Source organism: Lipotes vexillifer, unplaced genomic scaffold (genome assembly GCF_000442215.2).
Source record: "Lipotes vexillifer unplaced genomic scaffold, Lipotes_vexillifer_v1.1 scaffold58, whole genome shotgun sequence".
In the NCBI taxonomy this organism is placed as follows: domain Eukaryota; kingdom Metazoa; phylum Chordata; class Mammalia; order Artiodactyla; family Lipotidae; genus Lipotes; species Lipotes vexillifer.
Genome location: NW_006781997.1, coordinates 1,007,287 through 1,022,533, shown reverse-complemented (window position 1 = coordinate 1,022,533; position 15,247 = coordinate 1,007,287). Strand labels below are relative to the sequence as shown.

Genomic DNA, 15,247 nt, shown 5'->3' with positions numbered 1-15,247 from the left:
TTTCTGCAGTTTTATCTTGTTCCTTCATCTGGTACATAGCCCTCTGCCTTTTCGTCTTGTGTATCTTTCTGTGAATGTGGTTTTTGTTCTACAGGCTGCAGGATTGTAGTGCTTCTTGCTTGTGCTGTCTGTCCTCTCGTTTTTGGTTTGTAATTCTATTTTTTCTAGGAGATTTTCTTGACTTTGCTCTAACTTATTTATTGACTATTTATTTGGGTATCATTTTTAATGTCCAAGACCACTTTTTTTGTTGTTTTATTATTATTCCTATTTTCGTGGAATACTAATCTTCTTTCACAAAAGTAAAACAACTCATCTTTTGAGAATATTAATATAGTTTCTTCAAAATTTTCTCCTTTCATTTCCTAAATCATTTTAGCTTTCTCTGTAGTAAACTTCACAGTTAGTTTTGGTATTGTCTTTTGTGTTTCAGATTGTCTTTTAACATTCTCTGATAATCAATAAATATTCAAGAGTGAAGCACCAATTGAGGGCTTAGAAGCTCTTTGTGTTGGGACAGATTTGTCATTTGGACTGATGGACCTATGGGATTTTTTTTTTTTTTTTTTTTTTTTTTTTTGTGAGACCAATTTTCCCAAATAGCTGTACATGGTTGAAATGGCAGATGGGGGTTTTTTTTGCAGTACGCGGGCCTCTCACTGTTGTGGCCTCTCTCGTTGCGGAGCACAGGCTCTGGATGCGCAGGCTCAGCGGCCATGGCTCACGAGCCCAGCCACTCCGCGGCATGTGGGATCTTCCCGCACCGGGGCACGAACCCGTGTCCCCTGCGTCGGCAGGCTGACTCTCAACCACTGCGCCACCAGGGAAGCCCCCTATGGGATTTTTATAGGCTGTGTTTAGTGTTTCCAGGGAAACATTCTCCAGAATCCTTCTCTGAGGTTGTAAATCTGACAGCCAGCATTTGGGTGCGGGGTAGGGCCTAGAGCTGTTTAGCTCACAGTAAAGTATGTAGAGCTTTACTAAATTCCATCTTACCTTATCAATATCTTACTCCAAAATTGCTTTGGGTTTTGTTTTCCAACTTTGAAACGATTCAGATTCAATTTCCCTTAGGGGAGAAAAAAAAATTCATTTCCTGCAGTGTGCCTACGGGGTAATTACTTAATAGCACAGAGAGGAGGTAAATGGAGTCTTATTGCTCTTTTTAAAGTTTCATAGATATTTCTGTCGTCTTCAATCCCTGACATGCCTACCTTTAGAAATACCTGAAACCTCTAATTATTGAGACTTTGGAGGTATCTGAATAAAAACTGCATCAGGATTGCATCAGGATTCTTTGTCCTCAGCACTTGGCTTTGAACTCTCTCCTTGCTGCTAAGGCATATTCCATTTCTTTATCTGCTTTCTAAGTTTATAACCTATTGTGGATGGGATTACAGATGTCTCCTGTCTCCTACTTATATGAAAGAGAGAATTTGTGCTTCTGTTTCTTTTCATTTTTTGCGTTTTGGAGGGTATTTTTTTTTTTTTTTTTTTTTTCCTTGCGTTATGCGGGCCTCTCACTGTTGTGGCCTCTCCCATTTGCGGAGCACAGGCTCCGGACGCGCAGGCTCAGTGGCCATGGCTCACGGGCCCAGCCGCTCCGCGGCATGTGGGATCTTCCCGAAACGGGGCACGAACCCGCGTCTCCTGCATCGGCAGGCGGACTCTCAAGCACTGCGCCACCAGGGAAGCCCTTGGAGGGTATTTTTAAGACAAGAAATAAGAGGAGTTTACTTAACCACCCAATTTTATTTATTTATTTATGTATTTTTTATAAATGTATTTTTTTGGCTGTGTTTGGTTTTCATTGCTGTGCATGGTCTTTCTCTAGCTGTGACGAGCAGGGGCTACTCTGTTTTGGTGCTCGGGCTTTTTTTTTTTTTTTTGTATGGCAGGCACAGAGTTTACTAGAAGACAGTATGTGTGGGAGAGCACACAAAGAAGCAGATTATTTAGGGTGGAAGTGAAAGTTACGCACTCGGAGAAGAAGAGTGTGGGTGTCTTTGTGAGGAAGGGGTGTCTGCTTGGGCTTCTCATTGCTATGGCTTCTCTTGTTGCTAAGCATGGGCTCTAGGCACGTGGGTTTCACTAGTTGTGTCATGTGGGCTCAGTAATTGTGGCTTGTGGTCTCTAGAGCGCAGGCTCAGTAGTTGTTGTGCACGGGCTTAGTTTCTCTGTAGCATGTGGGATCTTCCCAGACCAGGGATTGTACCCATGTCCCCTGCATTGGAATGTAGATTCTTAACCACTGCACCACCAGGGAAGTCCTAACCACCCAATTTTAAATGCTTACTTTCTTCTTCACCTTTGTTTTCAAATTCTCTCTTTATGTCATCTTTTTCTCAGTCTTCTCTTTTTTCTTACCATAAAGGATACATTACTTTTAAGTATATCACCTGTTTGTTGACTAAATAATTATTGTCTCCATATATGGTTATTGCTCACTGCTAAGTAAATGCTTTTTTCAAAGAGGGGTGGTCTTAACTTGATTTTCACTTTCTCCTGGAAACTTTGCTCAAAACTTTAAAACTAGGATAGATTCTGTTTTTATGTAACTTTAATATCATCATAACATTTACTATATTATATTGAAATTACCTGTTTTCTTGTCTTTCTGAATCTTCACTAAGTGTAGGGACTGCAACTTGTTCATTACTGTATCCCCAAAGCTAAGCTCAATTACTTCAAATATAGTAGGCATTTGGAAGATATTTGTTGAATTAATGAATGTTAAAATGCATAGATAACTTGTATTAGTGTAAGGCAGTTAAACATTTTAGTTCATAGACTTACTATTATTTTTATTTAGATCATTATAGAAAACGGTGAAAACTAAAAATTTTAAAGATCAACTCTTGTACTAATAATCTTTTTACTCTTTTACTGTAATTAGTGAAAATGAAACTTCTTGAATGTTTCAAGGAATGCCTTTAAACAATTTCATTAATACTTCTTTATAGCTTTCATTGCAGTTCTGTTAGCCCAACTTGTTTTAACTTCTATAACTTTGCTTTTCAGCTCTTAATTCTAGTGTGTGTTTAGAATTTCGATATATTGCATGCTTTTCTCCTCTCTGGGAAGAATTTCATGAGAGAAAGGAGGCAGGCATTGTAGTATATACTTCATACTGGGATAAAAAGAACAAAAAAAACTGAGTGGTAAGATTTAAATGCATGAAGTATTTATGGTAGAATGAAAAATCCTTCACACTATCACATATAATTATGATTATCTCTCCCAGATTATTTCTTGGCTTACAAAACAAAATGCTTTCCCAGGCTAAACTTCAAAGCAGGTAGTGACTTCAAAGACATAGAAATTTAGCACAGACAAAAAAAAAAAAAAAAAAAAAAAAAAAAAAAAAAGAAAAGAATAAAACAAAGCAAAACAAAAAGAGAGGAAGAAAGATGGTTCAGAGGTAAGAGAAATAACAAAAATTGTGGTTATCCTAAAACTAGCTTTTACAAGTTTTACTAAGAAAACTTTGAAAGTCAATTAAAATAATGTAACTTAATAATACATTGGAAAGGAGCATCAGATAATAATCACTCATGTTATATTAATACTTTGTGATTTTCTCAAGAAAATACTTTGTGATTTTTCTCAAGCTAGCTTTATGTTCTTTTAATTTAACAGTATGTAGAATTTAATGTTTACTTGGATTCTGAAATGGAGATGAAAGCATAATACAGTGCACCACACTTAATAAACAACTATAAACATGGCCCAGATAAAGTAGTTTTGTATTGTCACTGGTAGAAATATCTTTTGAGATGTCCAAAAGGATTTTTAAATGCATTAATTTAAGCAACTGAAATATTCATTTTTGTTGTTAGCACTGTGAGCAGGTTGTCTCTTAAACATGCTTGACTAAAAAACAGTTTGGCTTAGCTCAGTGTTTTGCTCATCAAAGGGATAAAGCATTACTGGAGAGTTTCATGAAAAATCTTTTTAAATACCAAGAATACAGTTAACTATGTCCCTAAAGTAATGTTTCCCAGTTCCCTTTATACTTATGTGCATATACAATAACAGTAAAGTAAAAGGAAGCCTGGGATATATTTAGATTTAGAATACAATAAAAGGAAAGGGGACAGGATACATTTTACAAAATTAACCCCTAAAGATTATCTTTATTTTACATGAATACATGCTCATTAAGGAACGTTTATCAAAAATAAACAAACAGGTCTTCCCTGGTGGCACAGTGGTTAAGAATCAGCCTGCCAGTGCAGGGGACACAGGTTCAATCCCTGGTCCAGGAAGATCCCACATGCTACGGGGCAACTAAGCCCATGCACCACAACTACAGAAGCCAGCTCACCTAGAGCCCACGCTCTGCAACAAGAGAAGTCACCGCAATGAGAAGCCTGTGCACTGCGACAAAAAATAACGCCTGCTCACCACAACTAGAGAAATCCCGTGCACAGCAACAAAGACCCAACACGGCCAAAATAAAAATAAATAAAAAAATAAAATAAACAAACAAGAAGGAAAAAAACTCAAAATGCTCAGAGTTGCCATTTATATCCACACAACTACTGTTAACATTTTAGCAGATTTTCTTCAAACCATTCTTTTGTATACATTTATTGTTGATGTTATTTATTTTAAACTTCTGTTGTTGGTTATAAATAACAATCTTTTAACTAAGATAAAGAACAGCAAGAGAAGAAAAAATAGAGGAAGAAATCATGAAGAAATGGGTCTAGAAAGGGAAGAGAAAAATTTGCTTCAGGTGCTTTCTAAATAATGAACATTGCTTTCTAACAACAGTCTGAAAAATGTACAATCAATGTACAGAAGCTGTGAAACTACTGAACAATCAAGTCTGCAGAATTTAAGTGCAGCACAATGTTATTTGAGCTTCTTTTCCATAGGAATAAAATAAAATAAAATAAATTAAATTAAATTAAATGTGCCTCTTAAAATAAAATACACATCTGAAAAACAATCGACTAATTCTACCTTATGTACAAGATGTCATACAGACATCATTTCAAAGTCCATAAATATTTATTAGTCCACACAGCCTGGCCCAAAGTAGACTCTAAAAATATTTTTTTTGAGGAAATGAATAATATTTTTAACTGCAATAGATTGTGAAAATAATATAATAGTTGATCTGTATTCAAAAAGACCTTATAATATTGTTGGGAAGATAAGTCAACACATGAAAATGTGAAATGTGAAAATGAGAATATAGAGTAGTTCAGAGAAGGTAATGGCCACCAAGGCATGGAGATGTAAGAAACAACTCATGGAGAAAGAAGGGTTAAGAAGGATTAAGAGAGACTTAAAGACTTATTTATATTTTTTAGCTTCCTGACTTGAAGAGGTAGAGACATCAGTATGGGAACAATAGCAGGAGCAAAATTTGAGAGACGATATGGGACATGATGTGTCTACAAAATAGTATGAAATTAGAAGAAATTAGAAGACTAATGTAGGAATGATGTGCTGAATGCTTAGGTCAAGGGATAGAGCTACAAGACAGCTCTCATGAGATAAGCAGACATCAAATAAATACTTATAATGGTGATGAAATTTACAAAGCTGAACTTGTGTGCCAGGTTTCTAGGAGTGCAATTGGCACATTGAGCACACAGGACAAATGCATGTACAGGCAATGTACCTTTAGGTTGTCTCCCATTACCCCTTTAATGTGGTGGAAAGTGATCTTCTCCTGTTCGTATGAAAACACTGGTAGTGTCATTTTTCTCTTATGGTCACTTTATTTATTTATTTGTTTTTCATTTAATTAATTAATTTATTTATTTTTGGGTGCATTGGGTCTTTGCTGCTGCGCGCAGGCCTTCTCTAGCTGCGGCGAGTGGGTGTCACTCTTCGCTGTGGTGCGCAGGCTTCTCATTGCAGTGGCTTCTCTTGTTGTAGAGCATGGGTTCTATGAGCATGGGCCTCAGCAGTTGTGGCATGCGGGCTCAGTAGTTGCAGCCCGTGGACTCTCGAGAGCAGGCTCAGCAGTTGTGGCGCACGGGCTCAGTTGCTCTGCGGCATGCGGTATCTTCCCAGACCAGAGATCGAACCCATGACTCCTGCATTGGCAGGCGGACTCTCAACCACTGTGCCACCAGAGAAGCCTTATGGTCACTTTAAATTGCAAACACTTTCCAAATCAGAGGGCTTGTCCCTTGTAATAATCAAGGTTTCCAAGTCCATTCAATGTACAAGCTATTCCCCTCCCGCATTTAGAATCTCTGCAGGGGGAGCAGCGTCTTTGTTTTCTTTTCTCTTTGTCATTCAACTCCTTACCCTTTTACTCATTCTTGCTTCTGACTCTTCTGAGGAAAGAAGGAGAGGGCAGCGGAACAGAAAAATTCTTATTTGACTGAGACTATCCTAACCTGACTTCTTGGTTTCTGGGTCTGGCCCATCTCTAAAGCTGATTCCATAGAGGATGTTTTTGTGTGCTCTTTGTAGGGTCTCTCACTGGTGCTTTCCTTGCATGAGATGATATATTCTCCTCTTGCAGGTTGCATACACCTTCCTCACACCCTAAGTATGTCAGGATTCCTTTAGCTTCTCTCTGCTGAGGCCTTCTATCTGACCCCTGCCTCTAGATGACCTTGTGAGACAAGACCTAAGTCAACTCCACATCTATTTTCTGTTGTGCATGTCTCACAGCTGATCTTGAGGGCCTTTACACAGGCTTTGCCTTTATAGATTCTGGGAGTGCAGGCTGCCACCAAAGCAGCCTCTTCTCCTTCATCTCATCTCTTAGCATATAGACCATCTCTTATCCCCTTTGTACTTTCTAGACAGCATGTAAGACACCAGTCTTCTATGTCTCCTTAACTGTAGGCGACAAATAGTGAGTCATTTAAAAGGTCTCCTTGAAGCCTCTCACACTAGGTTTGAGATTGATGGAGAGACCTTCCCCATTGATGGACACTGGTCTCACTGCCCAGCTATTCCCAAGAAGTCATCTTCAAAAATTCTTTCTCTTAATATGAGTGAGAGCCTGAAGAATCACAAAACAGATTTTGATATTTTTTTTTCTAAAAGTTTCCATCTTGACTTGGCACCTCACTCTGGTATATTTTTAGGGATTTGGCTAAAACTTCCATGTTAAATCCTCTTCCAGAAGCATATAACAGGGGACCTAACATAGTCTGTGGGACCAGGCAGAATTCTCCTGCGGAAATGAAAAGAGCAATTTCATAGAATTCAATAAAAGAGCATTTCAAGAACAGAAGATTACTCCACAGTGCTAGAGGCTTCCAGGAAGGTAAATGAAAGAAGCACTGAAAAGTACCCATTTTCTCTGGTAGTAAAAGTGTTCCTGTGAAGAAATGGAGGGAAAAATCTAATTCTATGAGGTTGAAAAAAGGGGGGGGGGTAAGGAAATGGAGACCACAAAATTTGAAACTTCAGAAATCTTGAAGTGAAGAGAGGAAAGAGTTGGGAATTCTTTGTAAATGGGAGAAGCAGAAGACATTTAAGTGCTGTGAGAAGGAGTCAATAAATAAAAAAGATACCAGAGAGAGAAGTGATCATCTAAAGAAAGACGGCTGAATGGGCTAAAATCTAGAGTTGAGGTAATGATTAGCCTTGGGCAGAAGAAATGCCTCTTAAGCAAGTACCAGGAGGAAAGACTCAATGCAGATTTAGGGCAAATTTGAAGATTTGGCGTTTGAAAGCTGAAGGATTTATTGCATGATGGCTTCTACTTTCTCTGCTTAATAACCAAGTCATGGAATAGAGGACTTTTGGGGGGAATTGAGAAAAATAAAGAGAACTTGAACAACAGAAGATCTTAAATATACTTTTATATCTGGATTTCACATTGTAGGAGAGACACGATTCAGAGGAAAATGATAAAACATAGAAATATGAGGTTATTTTGATTAATAATTTTAATTAGTGCTTACTCTGCACAAGAATCTGTGCTAAGCACTTTACCAACATACATCCAATTTCCATCACTACTCCTAGACTACAGCTGGCTTGCCATCCACTTTTGCTCCTATAAATTATTCTCTATACAACAGCCAAGATGGGGCTTTTCAAAATACAAACCATGTCATGCCCCACTTAGGACCTAGCATGGCTTCTACGTGCCTAAAGAAAAGTCCTGCATTTTCTAGATCCTTCCCCACCTTCAACCTCACCTTTTCCTTTGTTGTGTGTGACATTGATTTGAAATTACTGTAATAGATCTATTTTCATTTCATTGAAGTTTTCTAACAGGCTTTTTACAGGAATATGAAAAAGCTATTGATTTTTATTTTAGACAGTCTACAAGTAGGTAATATTTCAAAACATCACTTAGGTTAAAAATTTTTTTGCAATACTCGTGTAGAAGGAATGAACCAAAGCAAACCAACTCTCCTTCAAACCCTGAATTCCTTTGTCATATAGCTTGAAATTTTATTTTGGTTTCAGTAAGAAAAAGAAACTTTATAGAGTGTGATATTCTCCCTTCTACATAGGAATAGAAGAAACCGATACATGGCAATGAGAATTATGGGAAAATGCCAACATCTAGTTTTCCATTTTCCTAATCATTCAAATTTCTCCTTAAGGTTCTATTTTGCTTTTATGCAGCTCTCAACCTGAGTGAATAAATATTGGTCATAACATCAAGATACATTTTCTGTTATTTGTCTAGTGGTGCTTTTTGTACCACTATACTTAACCTTATTCCATATTTAAATGAACCCATAAATTTGGGGTAACTTTACTAAGCCATTAACATTTTCTGTGAGGATAAAGCATGGCTCCTGAGGTTTCAGCATGGAAAAATTTTTTTCCTTTCTTTTCTTTCTTTTTCTTTAAACTCAGTTAAAAATAATTTGTCTGGACATTTTAAAGTCTTAAGATTACCAAAAACAAATAAAGAAGATAATAGAGACATTGGTTTGATGTCAGCAGTTATCTGTATTCTAGCAATTCAAAAATAAATAAGTAAAACTGAAAATAATTCCTACTTAAAAGTTCTGGGAGAAGACTATTAGAAGATGTTTATTAATTTAGTGTGATCTGTATGAACTGACACCTTTGGCTATTTTGAAAGTTTTGTGATGGGTCAAAAGATTTTCAATTCACATGTCTTAAAGGGAGTATTAGAAAATATGAGGATATTTCAGTAACAAAAGTATCTCAAATTAATCTGTTTGAGACACTCTATGTACAATTTTTTTATGATTTATGAGCTGCTACTCATTTTTATGAGTTTTAAAGAACTTTCTCTCACTAGCACTCCCTTAAAATATCCCAATAGTTTGTATAACTTTAGCAAATAATACTTCTATAGTAATTGGCCAGGAAATAAATATTACTCGCAAGGGCCAGAAGATAAATCTTAATTCAACACAGTTAATAGCTTTCTTCTTTTAGTATATATACAGAGATTGATTTTGGCTTTGTTTTGGGACATCTGGATCCAAGCATATAATTTGTTCTAACCAATCATTTTCTTACTCTGTCTTAATAGTTTTCATGACCTCTACTCACTCAGTAGACTATAACAGCAGTTACACTTGTCTTACTGATTTTATATTTGCTTTAAGGGAGACATAAAGGAATAGGAAGAACCAATAAAGATGGTTTAACCAAATGCTAACAGAGCAGATCTGATACATGATGGATGTAGGGCTACTAGTTTAGACAATCATTCATCTTCAGGAAGCTACTCTTTGGTTTACTCAGAATGCCAGAAGAGATAGGCACCTTTACGCCCCTCTCATACTCTCCAGGTGTGATTCCATGGTTTAGAACAGCGGTTCTTAAAGTGTAGATGGGGACCAGCAGCATCAGCATCACCTGGGAACTTGTTAAAAGTGCAAATTCATGGGCACCCTCCCAGATTTGCTGATTCAAAACCCCAAAGGGTAGGTCCCAGTAACTTGTATTTTAACAGGGCCTCCAGGCACTTCTGTCCAGTATGCTGCACATAGCTCTAGCACAGTTACTAGCGGAGAGATTACAGCTCCATGTAGAAAGACATGATGGATTTATTACATGTGGATGTATTCTGCCTCTTTCTTAGTGAGCCATGCCCTTCCTCTGGGTAGCATACGTGGAGGACATATGCATACAGCCTTAGATGGGAGAAAAGAGAATAGCCCCCCATCTTCTCTACGTGATCTATACAGTTAAGGATTTTTTGTTACATGAGACAGAAATTCCATCACAAACTGGCTCAAGTGAAAAAGAATATTTATGCACTCAATCACTGACCATCTAGGGATTAATGATAGTCATAGGTAGCATTTATTGAACACTGAGTATGTGTCAGGCACTGGTCTAATTGTTTTGCATGAATTAATTCATTAATACTCACAAAGACTCTTTGAAGATAGTAGCATATCTCCATTTTAGAGTTGCAGAAACTGAAGCACAGTGAAAGACTGAGATTCAAACCAAGACAGTGGAGCTGGCTTAGGGCTGGCTTGATCAGAGGTCAAGTCTTGACCCTGGAAATCTTTCTGCTCCCAAAGTTGAGCAGAAGTCCTGAGTCTGACTCACATCAGCTAAGAGTCATAGGCTTCTCTCTGAGCCAATCTTAAATATGGCCAAAGGAATGAGAAGTACTGATTAGCTAGGAACAATCAGGGGCCATCCCCAGAGCTGAGAGTGGAGTGAGAAAATCAACTCTCATCACAGGGTACTGTTTTAAGTGAAGAGGGGAAATGGGTACTACAAAGGAGCAGAGGAGATCACCAGAGGCACTGCTTTATTACTCAAGACCTCTTTGGGTTCAAGTGGCATTAGCCTCAGGCAAACCAGCTTTGACAAAGAAGCATTTATTGTGTCATATTGTTGAACCATGGGAAGGAGAAAGTTGCATGAGGACTTGAGGGACAACCACCAGTGATTTGTTGCCACGACTCCCCCTCTTCACCTTTCCAGTTGGATTTTTCTTTTTTATGGACACTATCTATAATATCAAGCAATTTCATTCTCTGGTTCTGAGTTCAAAGATCCTAGAGAGGAGCTCATATTATCTAAGCTTCAATGAAGGGTCCAGCCTTGAGTGACTTAGCAGTGGCTGGACAGCTGAAATAAAAAGAATAAGGGCTATCTTAAGGTGAGGCCATTGGATGCCTACTCAACAGCCATTCTCTTTTTTTCTCCTTTCAAGTCGAACTCTAATTTTGTTTAGATATCTACCTTCCTTTGCACAGTCCTATCCTTGAGGAGTGGTGGCTCCAAGCTCCAGCTCCAAATGTTGAATCACAATTGATAGAAGATAATCCATTGCAGATATTGTTTTAGGAATGAACATATAATCCAGTTATGGCCAAAGAGATGCAAGGGGACTCTGCTGATGGGTTTCTTAGATTGGTTTTCCTTGCTGATAAAAAGAAATTTATGGGGTCTTAAAAATAAAACACACACACATACAAACTTCTCTAGTTAGCATAAAAGACAACAGCTAAAAACAGAATAAAGGTACTTCCTGAAGTGAACTTGTTCACTGGCTTTTGCTGGCTTTTGCTTTTAATTTGATGACAATTTGTTTATGTCTCTGTTTCATAAACGGTTAGTCATTTCTTCACCTTTATCTTGAAGTACCCACACATCACATGTGTTTCATTTTAAACTTGTATGAGAAAAATGAAATGACAGCTCTGTATGGTTGGCATTATTCATGTCTCCCTGACTCCACCCTCAACTTTCATTTTAGTAGAGTCTGGTACTGGTTGTGTGTTTCCCATAGGCAAATGCTGGATAGTTTCATTTTTGGTTTTTATAGAAGGTTGTGACCTATGAATAGCTGTCTTCTAAGAATTAATAATTTGGACAAACTGATTCAAGTGATCATTATAGCTGGACCATTCTAATGTGTTCCTATTTCACTTTTGCATAAAATAGCTCCACTGTGTTTCTTCATGATTGATATAAAGGAAGCTAATTGAGAATGAGTGTGATGATATCAAAGAATACTTTTTCAAGAACATGGGTATTATACAAATAAAGAGTAAATATGTGTCAAAGATTTATTTATTTCCTCAATTAAGGAAGCAGGATGGTAAACTGCTACAAAAGGCATTTGAGGAACTGAGCATTGCTATGCACTGAATAAAAAATGTTGGATTTCTCGGTTAAATACAAACTTGGATAACATCTTAAAGAGCAATAAAACCATATCCTTTGGTTATAATTTCAACCAGACATAAATTATTTGCATCTCTAGCAGACAAAATCCAAGGTAAAATGTAACATTATAGAGTCTGGACTCTGATTGATAATAAAGAGTATGTGAAAGAAAAGTTCATTGCTCTAGAGATTTCAATAATTCTTAGGTGACTCTATTAAACAATGCTCCAGTGTGACATTGAAAGCACATGTAATCATCCTTCTACCTTATTTCCAAGATGAAAGCACATGTAATCATCCTTCTACCTTATTTCCAAGATTTTCATATAGTTTAACAGCAATGATGCTACAGTGTTGTTGTGAAGATTAAATAAAATAATATACATGAAAATGCTTTATACCATAAAGCCTTATAAAATGTAAAGTGAGTTTTTTGTAGGTTATTACTATAGCTATACAATATTCCAAAGGCAAGCTTGACACTTGACATAAAGGAGTCAAGTTAGAGTTCGACTGTCAGGGTTTTTTTGGTTTTTTTTTTTAGATCCTAAAACAGAGACATCATTGGTGTCTCCAATGGCAGGATGAGAATGAATTTATGTCAACTTGGACATGATATGCAGAAAAGATTAGAGGAATCACATATGTTTTTACTACCCCAAGGAGAAACATTGCAAAATAAAATTGTGTTCATTTTGTTGCCCCAACTTGAAGATAATGTTCAGAAAAAACTACAAATGTCCTGCTTTATTAATTCAAGTACTGTGTTGAGCACTAACAAGGTGCCCTGTGTGTCTTACTGTGGGGAGACTAAAGGGAATAAGATATTCTTTCTCCATAAGAATCCAGATTTAACAGCAGAAACTACACAAAAATAACCAGTTGGAACCAAGAGGGAGGGATAATTATTGTGTTTCGAATAATGGCAACATGAAGCTCTGATTAACTTAACTACTGTTTATTTAATCATTTGTAAGTTGGAAGCAAGATTTCTTGTCTTTTACTGGTTACTATTCACACTGAACTGCATATGAAACTCTTTATTTCTCTGTCTTCATATTTTATATTTCATTTCATTTTTTTCTCTTTGTTCCCATAGCTTCAAATATAAAGTAACTGAAGAAAAATAGTAATTGAAAGAGATTCTCTGTAAAATTTTTGATTTTTTAAAATGAGTTTAATAAGTCTAATAAAAATGTTAATTTGTCTAATGTCCAGTATTAAAAAGAAGAATACAGACCTGTGTTTGAAGAACCAAATGGAAATAATTTTATATCTCTAGATTTTTCCAGTGACTCTATAAAATTTCATGAGTTTAATAGTTAAAAATTTTAGAAAAATAGTAATTTTTTTTACTACCAACCAGTAAGTTATTATTAACCTAGTTAAGCTAAACCAGAGATATAGCCTATAAAAGAAAAGCAGGACTATTTCACTGAAAACGATAAGAAGAAAGAAGACGACTTCTGAACTGCAGTGATTACTAAAATTAAAAAGTTACCCTATCTGTTTCCTTTGTGTTTGTAAAATCCCCCTAAATATGCCTTTCCAATTTTTTTGTAGAAAATTATTTAGATTAATAATTACTTGATATTTCATCATAATTCATTCCAGTTTTTCAAGTACAATTTTGGAAAGGCCAAGAGCTGCCTGGAGGATGGAATACATCTGTGATATTACTAAGCTCCATAAGCTTAATGAAAGGAAAATTCAAATACTGTATATAGTTTGCTACTGTTTGTTCCAGACAGATGTTTGTGTATTATCACTTTTTATACAGAAAAATCGTTATAGCAAACATGTGGTTTTATCTTTAGAATTAGGTTCAATCTAATAGCATTCCAAATAGTTCTGTTAAAAGACCTAGCTATCTGTTAAAAGCCCAGCTATCTGGGCTGGAATGGTAAAACCTAGAATTCCCATTCATCAATACAATAATTTAGTTCCATATGCTAACCAGAGATGGTTGCCAAGAAATATTATCAAATGAGCAAATAAACTGTGGCAGTCATATATATAGCCTGGTTCCATTCATAGCCAAACTGTAACAGAAGAACTTACATGTATGTACTGGTGTGGAATGGAAACCAATGTATTCTTTTCTCATTATGCATCTGAGTGGAAGCATATTTTTCTCTTTTCAGTGTTTGAATTCACAGCACTGGAAACAAACAAATAAATAATATAATATATATAAATACATATTATTTTTCATGTGTGTATGTAAATGGATAAAAGGATAAGGGGTTGATAGATGAAAGGGGATTTTGACTTTGCTTTATATACATTTGTGTGTTGTTTGATTTTTTATAGTGAACATATATAATCGCTTTTAAAATAAAGTAGAAAATCAAGACAAATAATTTTAAAAAGAAGAGATGAGTTATAAGTACTGACATGGAAATACATATATATTATATATATTAAAAATATATTTTACACGATAAAAGCAAGTTACAGAATAACACGGTATTATCCTACTTATGTTAGAAAAAGAAAAGCAAACTGTTGAGAGTGATGTTGAAGAGAGACTTTCACTTTTTCCTCTACATATTTCTGTGTTGAACTTTATTTAGTAAGTATATATTTATACATTATTTGTGTTATTTATGAAAAAACAATTTTCTTTTGCTGAGAATCATCCGTTTGTTTTCTTTCTGCTAAAGAATGAGTCCTAAAGAAAGGCTTGAGGAACTTTTTAATATGTAGTCAATGATCAAATCGGAAAAAATCTCTTTCTTTTTGTTTAAGAGTCTCATTAATAAGAAGAGTCACTTGCAAACTTTTCAGAAATAATTTTTGGTATTTTTTCTCAATCTCCCTAAGAAATTAAGTTCTTTATTTCAATATTAATTTTTTCCTGCTTAATAGCTCTAGTGAAATCTTTTAAACTGTTTGACATTTAAAATATTCTCTCTTTATTCTTGATAGGGATATTTTGTGTATTTTAATCTGGTCCAGTAATTTTGCTTTCTCGTGGATAGGTTGACTCTTTCATAGAGCTTGCACTTGTACTCCTCAGATGTCTGTTTCTTTTTTCCTTTGTGCTTATATTAGTGGAACTGCCATCTTTCTTGCTGGTGATGTGTACCTGAAGGGAGAGATGACAACTCATATCCGAGCTGATACACCTCTTGGTAAAGGTAATGTGTGTTGGAGGGTGACCACAAAAGGAGAA

At 36.0% G+C, this 15,247-nt stretch overlaps 1 pseudogene; it reads left to right on the top strand.

Moving 5' to 3' along the window:
- LOC103087006 (TNF receptor-associated factor 1 pseudogene) overlaps window positions 1–15,247 on the top strand; it is an 84,236-nt pseudogene that overhangs the window by 61,332 nt on the left and 7,657 nt on the right.